General features: G+C 38.8%; 1 pseudogene; it reads left to right on the top strand.

Moving 5' to 3' along the window:
• The first annotated feature begins 238 nt into the window (after positions 1–238).
• On the top strand, positions 239–1,565 carry LOC102737468 (eukaryotic initiation factor 4A-I pseudogene; annotated as a pseudogene).
• The last annotated feature ends 7,675 nt before the right edge of the window (positions 1,566–9,240 follow it).

The following is a 9,240-nucleotide window of genomic DNA, read 5'->3' as shown; positions in this document are numbered from 1 at the left end:
AGTTCCTTTCAAAATATTAATGCTCATTGACAATGCATCTGGTCACGCAAGAACTCTGATATACAACAAGATTAATGTTGCTTTCATGCCTGCTAACACAACACCCATTTCAGCCCATGGTTCGTGGAGTAATTTCAACTGTCAAGTCTTATTATTTAAGAAATACATTTTGTCTAGTTTCTAAAGATCGTATCTGCCAGGTCAAGATTCCCCATCCAGACACAATGGCCCCAATGAGATGGAGCCCAAAGGTGTCACTGAGAGTAACTGGAATGAAACTGTTGACAGCTTTGGTGACATGAACCTTTCTGAGTCCCTTTTCCATGGCCTCTATTCCTATGGTTTTGAGAAGCCTTCTGCTATCCATCAGCAAGCCATTTTTCCTTGTATCAGGGTTATGACGTGATTGCTCAAGCCCAATCTGGGACTGGAAAAACAGCCACTTTTGCCGTATCGATCCTGTAAGAGATTGAGTTGGATCTAAAGGCTACATAGGCTTTGGTCCTGGCACCCACTAGAGAGTTGGCTCAGCAAATACAAAAAGTAGTCATGGCATTAGGAGATTACATGGGTGCCTCTTGCCATGCCTGCATTCAGGGGACCAATGTACATGCTGAGGTGCATAAGCTGCAGATGGAAGTTCCCCATATCATCGCGGGTACCCCACGTCATGTGTTTGATACGCTTAACCAGAGATACCTATCTCCCAAAGACATCAAGATGTTTGTACTAGACAAGCTGATGAAATGTTAAGCCACAGATTCAAGGACCAAATCTATGACATATTCCAAAAGCTCAGTAGCAACACCCAGGTGGTTTTGCTGTGAGCTACAATGCCTTCCAACATGCTTGAGGTGACAAGAAGTTCATGAGGGATACCATTTGGATTCTGGTCAAGAAGGAAAAGTTGACCCTGGAGGGTATCAACGAGTTCTACATGAATGTGGAACAAGAAGACTGGAAGCTGGACACACTGCATGAAACCCTTACAATCATGCAGGCAGTCATATTCATCAATACCCAAAGGAAGGTTGATTGGCTCACTGAAAAGATACAGCCCCAAGACTTCACCATGTCCACCATGCACCGAGATATGGACCAAAAGGAACAAGATGTTATCACGAGGGAGTCACTCTATTGATTACCACTGATTTGCTGGCCAGAGGCATTGATGTGCAGCAGGTTTCTTTAGTCATCAATTATGACCTTCCCACCAACAGGGAAAACTACATCCACAGAATCAGTCATGGTGGACAACTGTGCCATAAAGGTGGCTATTAACATGGTGACAGAAGAAAAGAGGCCTCTTCAAGACATTGAGACCATCTAAAACACCTCCACTGAGGAGATGCCCCTCAGTGTTGCTGACCTCATCTGAGGGGTTATCCTGCTACCTAGCCCTACCCAGGGTTCAGTCCATGGGGGGCTGAAGAGGACAAGGAAGGGGGAGGGAAGCAAGCCAAGGGATGGACATGTCATTTTTTTCTGAGTAAATGTCACTTTTTGAGGCAAAAAAAAAGAAATATAAATTTGTAAGGTTATAGCTGCCAAGTGACTCCTTTATCTGGACACGGTAAATTGAAAATCTTCTGGAAAGGATTCACAATTCTAGATGCCATTAAGAACTTTCATGATTCACAGGAAGAGGTCAAAATATCAATATGAACAGGAGTTTAGAAGCAGCTGATTTCAACCCTCATGGATGACTTAGAAGAATTCATTACTTCCGTGGAGAAAGTAACAACAGATGTGGTATAAGTAGCAAGAGAACCAGAATTAGTAGTTAGAGCCAGAAGATGTGATTGAATTGCTGCAATTTCAGGATAAAACTTGAACAGATAAAAAAAATTAAAATAAATAAAAATAAAAAACACTTGAACAGATAAGGAGTTGCTTCTTATGGATGAACAAAGAAACTGGTTTCTTGAGATGGAATCTACTCCTGGTGACAATACTGTGAAGACTGTTGAAATGACAACAAAGGTTTTAGAATATTACATCAACTTAATTGATAAAGCAGCAGCAGGGTTTAAGAGGATCGACTCCAATTTTGGAAGAAGTTCTACTGTGGTTAAAATGCTATAAAACAGCATCACATGCTACAGAGTAAATCATTGTAAAAGGAAGAGTCAATTGATGTAGCAAACTTCACTGTTGTGTTATTTAAAGAAATTGCCACAGCCACCTCAACCTTCAACAACCACCACCCTAATCAGTCAGCAGCTGTTAATAAGACAAAACCCTCCACCAGCAAAAATACTGTAATTTGATGGAAGCTCAGATGATAGCATTTTTTAAAAAGATTTTATTTATTTATTTGACAGAGAGAGACACAGCGAGAGAGGGAACACAAGCAGGGGGAGTGGGAGAGGGAGAAGCAGGCTTCCCACCAAGCAGGGAGCCTGATGCAGGGCTCGATCCCAGGACCCTGGGATCATGACCTGAGCCGAAGGCAGACGCTTAACGACTGAGCCATCCAGGCGCCCCTGATGATAGCATTTTTTTAAAGACTTATTTGAGGGAGGGAGAGAGAGAGAGAGCAGGGGGCAGGGGGAGAAGGGGGAGAGGGAGAAAATCTCAAGCAGACTCCCCGCTTAGCACGGAGCCCGACACAGGGCTCAATCTCACGACCCTGAGATCATGATCTGAGCCAAAATGAAGAGTTGGACACTCTTCATGGGGGAGGGGGGACTCTAAATACTCTTCTTTTTAAGTTTTTATTACAATTCCAGTTAGTTAACATACAATGTAATATTAGTTTCAGGTGTACAATATAGTGGTTCAACACCTCCATACAACACCAGGTGACCATCACAAGTGTACTCCTTAATCCCCATTACCTATTTAACCCATTACCCACCCACCTCCCCTCTGGTAACCCTCAGTTTATTTTCTATAGTTAAGACTCTTTCTTGGTTTGCCTTTCTTTTTTTTCCCTTTTATCAGTTTGTTTCTTAAATTCCACATACAAGTAAAATCACATGGTATTTGTCTTTCTCTGACTTAAGGTGTATATACTGTTTTATAGACATAATGCTACTGCACACCTAACAGCCTACAGTATAGTGTAAACATAACTTTTACATGCACTGGGAAACCAAAAACTTCATTTGACTCACTTAATGTGATATTCACTTTATTGCAGTGGTCTTTGAACCAAACCTGCAAGATCTCCAAGGCATACTTGTCCTTCTAATCTTGATTTATGGAACTAACAAAGCTCCCAAAACAATGTTAAATAGAATTGTAAAGGCAGATGTCTTTATTTTGTTCCAGAAGTTTGAAGAAAAACATTCTATGATTCATTATTAAGCATAATGTTAGATGTGGGTTCTACATATGTGCCTCTTATTAGATTGATAAATCCAATATTATGTAAAATTTATAGGTTACATATATTTATATAAATTAAGTATTTGTTTATATTAAGAGTTTTTACATCTATAAGCATAAGAGATACTGGTCTACAATTTTCTTTTAATTTCCTTGTTAGGTTTTAGATCGAGGTTACACTGGCTTCCTAATGAGTTAGGAAATGTTTCATCCTCTTTTGCTTTCTAAAAGTATGTTTCATGGAATTCACATGTCAAACCATTTGGGACTTGAGACTTCTTTGTGAGAAAATTCTTTTATTAGAAATTCACAGGGCACCTGGGTGGCTCAGTCAGTTAAGCGTCTGTCTTCGGCTCAGGTCATGATCCCAGGGTCCTGGGATCGAGCCCCTCATTGGGCTTACTGCTCGGTGGGGGAGTCTGCTTCTCCCTCTCTCTTTACCCCTCCCCATCCTGCTCGTGCTCTCTCACTCTGCTCTCTCAAATAAATAAAATCTTAAAAAAAAAAATTCAATTTATTTAATGTATTTATCACTCTGATTTTCTATTTCCTATGTCAATTTTGTTCAAATGTGCCTTTTAAGGAATTTGTTAAAATGATTCATAATATTCCCTAATTTCCCTCTTTCACTATGAATATATTCTATTTTTTAATTCAGTCTTATTAAAGATTTATCATTTTTAACAATCCTTTCAAAAAATCACTTTTAGTTTTACTAGTTTTCTCTAGTCTCCATCCATTTTCTACTTAATTGATTTCTGCTCTAATATTTTTTATTTCTTTCATTCTATTTTAATTTGCTATTGTTTTTCTAGTTTCTCCAGTAGGTAGCTTGGGTTGTCCACTTTAAATCTTTCTTTCCTTCCAGCCACTCTGGAAAACAGTTTGGAGGTTCCTCAAAAAGTTAAAAATAGAACTACCCTATGACCCAGCAATTGCACTATTAGGTATTTACCCAAAAGATACAAAAATACTAATTTGAAGGGAACATGCACCCTGATGTTTATAGCAGCATTATCAACAATAACCAAATTACAGAAAGAGCCCAAATGTCCATCAACTGATAAAGGAATAAAGAAGATGTGGGATGTGTGTGTGTGTGATGAAATATTACTCAACCAACAAAAAGAATGAAATCTTGCCATTTGCAGTAACATGGATGGAGGCAGAGAATATTATGCTAAGTGAAATAAGTCAGAGAAAAACAAATACCATATGATTTTGGTCATATGTAGAATTTAAGAAACAAAACAAAAAGGGGTGCCTGGGTGGCATAGTCAGTTAAGCATCCAACTCTTGGTTTCAGCTCAGGTTGTGATCTCAGGGTCATGGGATCAAGACTTGCATTGGGCTCTGTGCTCAGGGCGGAGTCTGCTTGAGACTCTTTCTCCTTCTCCCCCTTCCCCTCTCCCCCTGCTCGCACATGAGCTCTCTCTTTAAAATAAATAATAAATCTTAAAAAAAAAAAAAAAAGACAAATGAACATGGGGGTAAAAAGAGGCAAACCAAGAAATAGATTTTTTTTTTTATTTTTTTAAAGATTTTATTTATTTGACAGAGAGAGAGAGAGTGAGAAAGGGAACACAAGCAGGGGGAGTGGGAAAGGGAGAAGCAGGCTTCCCGCTGAGCAGGAGCCCGATACGGGGCTCGATCCCAGGACCCTGGGATCATGACCTGAGCCAAAGGCAGACGCTTAACAACTGAGCCACCCAGGCGCCCCAAGATTCCTTTCTTTTTAAGATTTTATTTATTAGAGTGAGCATGTGCATGAGCACGGGGGAGGGGCAGACTGCCCATGTGGGGCTCGATCCCAGGACCCTGGGATCATGCCCCGAGCCGAAGGCAGACGCTCAACCAACTGAGCCACCCAGGTGCCCCTAAGAAACAGATTCTTAACTATAGGGAACAAACTGATGATTGCTGGAGGGGAGGTAGGTGGGAGGGGTGTTAAATAGATGACATGAATTAAGAGTACCTGTTGTGATGAGCATTAGCTGTTGTATATAAGTGATGAATCACTGAATTCGACACCTAAAACTAATATTACACTGTATGTTACCTAACTGGAATTTAAGTAAAAACTTGGAAAGAAAAAAATCTTTCTTTCCTTCCAATATAAGCATTTAAAACTACAAAATTTCCCCTGCTATGATGTGATAAGGGCAGCTGCCTCTGTGGTCTTCCCCCTGAAAGCCCAAAACCTAGCCTTACATCAGACAGACCCTGAATGAGGCTCACTGAGACACTCTCACAGCCCAGAGCAGGCTTAGAAGAACTGCTACATGTGAAGTGGGGCCTGGCCAGGCTAGGCCTGAGAGGGACGCCCAGGGGAAAGAGCCTTGCATCAGTCAATGGACCAACGCTGCTTTCATGGCTTGGACAAAAGCACCACGGAAACCTGAGAGGCTGGCTTCAGGGGAAATTGAGTACGGGCACAGGAGCCCTCTGCACCACCTATGAAACTTCTCTGTAAACCTAAAATCACTCCAAACTAAAAACCTTATTAAAAATTTTTTTTTAAAGATTTTTTATTTATTTATTTGAGAGAGAGAGAATGAGAGAGAGCACATGAGAGGGGGGAGGGTCAGAGGGAGAAGCAGACTCCCTGCCAAGCAGGGAGCCCGATGCGGGACTCGATCCAGGGACTCCAGGATCATGACCTGAGCCGAAGGCAGTTGCTTAACCAACTGAGCCACCCAGGCGCCCCTTATTAAAAACTTCTTAAAAAATAAAAAAAAAAAAGACAATCGATCAAAAGAAAATACCTAAACTGAAACACAGATAGGAAAAGAATGGGGAAAAACAGTAAGTATATAACAGACATGTGGAACTTACTCAAAAGACCTAAAAAACTGACTAGTACACCCTTTAAAAGACAGAAAAAAATAGGAAAGAATATTCACAAAGATAATGTCTGACATTTTTCTAAAACTGATTAAAAACATCAACCCACAAATTTGAAATGGAATTAAAGAGAAAATTATACCTAGAGAAATGGCAAAAGGAATCCAATATATGCCTAAATGAAATTCTTAAACTCAAAACAAAGTAAGATGTAATTCAGGAATATAATTATAAAGATATAATTTGGGAAGGTTTTCCTGTGGGAGGGTGAAAAAGATTTTAAGAGAGATATTTTAAGGACACACTTTGCGCCAAAACAGTGATACAGAATGCTCAACATAAGACGTAGCCCAGAAATTTTACTGAAGTTTTAAAAACTTTAAAAAGGAAAAAAATGGGGTTAAAATCACACTAGCCTCATATTTCTCGATAGTAACAGTCAACACTGAAAGATACTTGAGAAACATTTTAAAGAAACTGAAGGAAAGAAAGTGTAAAGTATGTTCTATCCCACAAGGGTATCCTTAAAGTATGAAGTCAAAGTACAAAAGTTACAAATATGTTCTAAACAATCCAAAATTCAAGGCATACATAGTCCATGATCCTTTCTTGAGGAAACTATTAGAGGATGAAGATTTGAGAAAACTTCACAAAAAGAACTGACAATAAATATTAAATAAATTTAACAACAGAAATAAGGATAAAACAAATGTGGAAATTAGAGTGACAGAATATAAATTTTACATGCCCTGGCAATGTAAAATGACAAAACAACAACTGGAAGGGAAAGGTGAGAGATAGATTATCTGCTGATAGCTTTCATCTGGGATCCAAAGTTTATCATTTAGACTACACAAATCAAGCAAAAAATATAAGGTTATTTATTTAACAAAGAAAAGGTAAGTACTCAAAGACTTTCTTATTAAAAATTTTTTTAAAAATCCCTTACAGGAGAAATAAAAAAACAGTAAAATCTAATCAGGCCAAAATTAAAAAGGTTACTACTGAGATGCAGGAAAAATATCGAAGCTCTAACTGCTAGGGTAAATGAGGCAGAAAAGAGAGTCGGTGATATAGAAGACAAAATGATGGAGAATAAGGAAGGTGAGAAAAAGAGAGACAAACAACTACTGGATCACGAAGGGAGGATGAGAGATTGGCAATACCATAAAGTGAAATAATATTAAAATAACAGTCGTCCCAAAAGAGGAGGAGAGAGAAAAGGGAGGCAGAATGATTACCTGAATAAATTATAGGTGAGAACTCCCCTAATCTGGGGAAGGAAAGAGGCATTCAAGTACAGGAGGCACAGAGAACACCCCCCCCATATCAATAAAAATAGGTCAACACCTCAGCATATAATAGTGAGGCTTGTAAATTTCAGAGTTAAAGAGAAAATCCTGAATGCGGTGCGGGACAAAAGGTTGTCCTTGTAGGTTACTACAAGGGCAGAAACATAAGACTGGCAGAACACAGAGACCTGGCAGGCCAGAAAGCACTGCCGTGATATAGTCAAGGTACTGAATGAAAAAATATGCAGTAAGAATATTTTATACAACAAGGCTATTATTCAGAATAGAAGGAGAGATAAAGAGTTTCCAAGAAAACAGAAACTAAAAGAATCTCTGATCACTAAACCATCCCTGCAAGAAATACTAAAGGGCATCCTTTGAACAAAGAAAGAGCCAAAAATAACAAAGAACAAAAGGAACAGAGACAATCTACAGAAACAGCAACTTTACAGGTAATACAATGGCACTAAATTCAAATCTTTCAGTAGTTACTCTGAATGTAAAGGGACTAAATGCTCCAATCAAAAGACACAGTGCATCAGTTTGGATTAGAAAAAAAAAAAAAGACCTATTAATATGCTGTCTACAAGAGACTCGTTTTAGACCCAAAGACACCTCCAGATTGAAAGTGAGGGGGTGGAGAACAATTTACCATGCTAATGCACATCAAAAGAAAGCTGGGGTAGCAATCCTTACATCAGACAAACTAGATATTAAACCAAAGACTGTAGTAAAAGATGAAGAAGAGCACTATATCATAATAAAAGGGTCTATCCAACAAGACCTAACAATTGTAAATATTTATGCCCCTAACATGGGAGTAGCCAATTATATAAACCAAGCAATAACAAAATTGAAAAAACACACTGATAACAGTACAATAATAGTAGGACTTTAACACCCTACTCACAGCAATGGACAGATCATCTAAGCAGAAGATCAACAAGGAAACAAGGGCTCTGAATGACACACTGGATCAGATGGACTTCACAGATATATTCAGAGCATTTCATCCTGAAGCAACAGAATACACATTCTTCACAGATGCACATGGAACATTCTCCAGAATAGATCACATACTGGGTTACAAATCGGGTCTCAGCTGGTACCAAAAGACTGGGATTATTCCCTGCATATTTTCAGACCACAGTACTTTAAAACTTGAACTCAATCGCAAGAGAAAATTTGGAACGACTACAAATACATGGAGGTTAAAGAGCATCCTACTAAAGAATGAATGGGTCAACCAGGAAATTAAAGAAGAATTTTTAAGAATTCCTCGGAACAAATGAAAATGAAAACACAACAGTTCAGAACCATTAGGATGTAGGAAAGGCGGTCCTAAGAGGGAAGTATATAGCAACACAGGCTTTTCACAAGAAACAAGAAAAGTCTCAGGTACACAACCTAACCCTACACCTAAAGGAGCTGGAGAAAGAACAGCAAATAAAATCTAAAACCAGCAGAAAAAGGGAAATAATTAAGATTAGACCAGAAATCAATGAAATAGAACCAAAAGAACAGTAGAACAGATAAACATAACTAGGAGCTGGTTCTTTGAAAGAATTAATAAGATCAATAAACCGCTTGCCAGACTTACCAAAAAGAAAAGAAAAAGGACCCATATAAATAAAATCACGAATGAAAGAGGGGAGATCACAACCAACACCTAAGAAATACAATTATAAGAGAATATTATGAGCAATTATATGCCCCCCAAATCAGGCAATCTGGAAGAAATGGATGCATTCCTAGAAACATATAAATGACC

This window comes from Leptonychotes weddellii, unplaced genomic scaffold (genome assembly GCF_054177405.1).
Source record: "Leptonychotes weddellii isolate Sample4059 unplaced genomic scaffold, ASM5417740v2 HiC_scaffold_6834, whole genome shotgun sequence".
NCBI classification, from domain to species: Eukaryota; Metazoa; Chordata; class Mammalia; order Carnivora; family Phocidae; genus Leptonychotes; species Leptonychotes weddellii.
The sequence above is the reverse complement of the archived record's forward strand: the minus strand, read 5'-3'. Positions and strand labels throughout refer to the sequence as shown.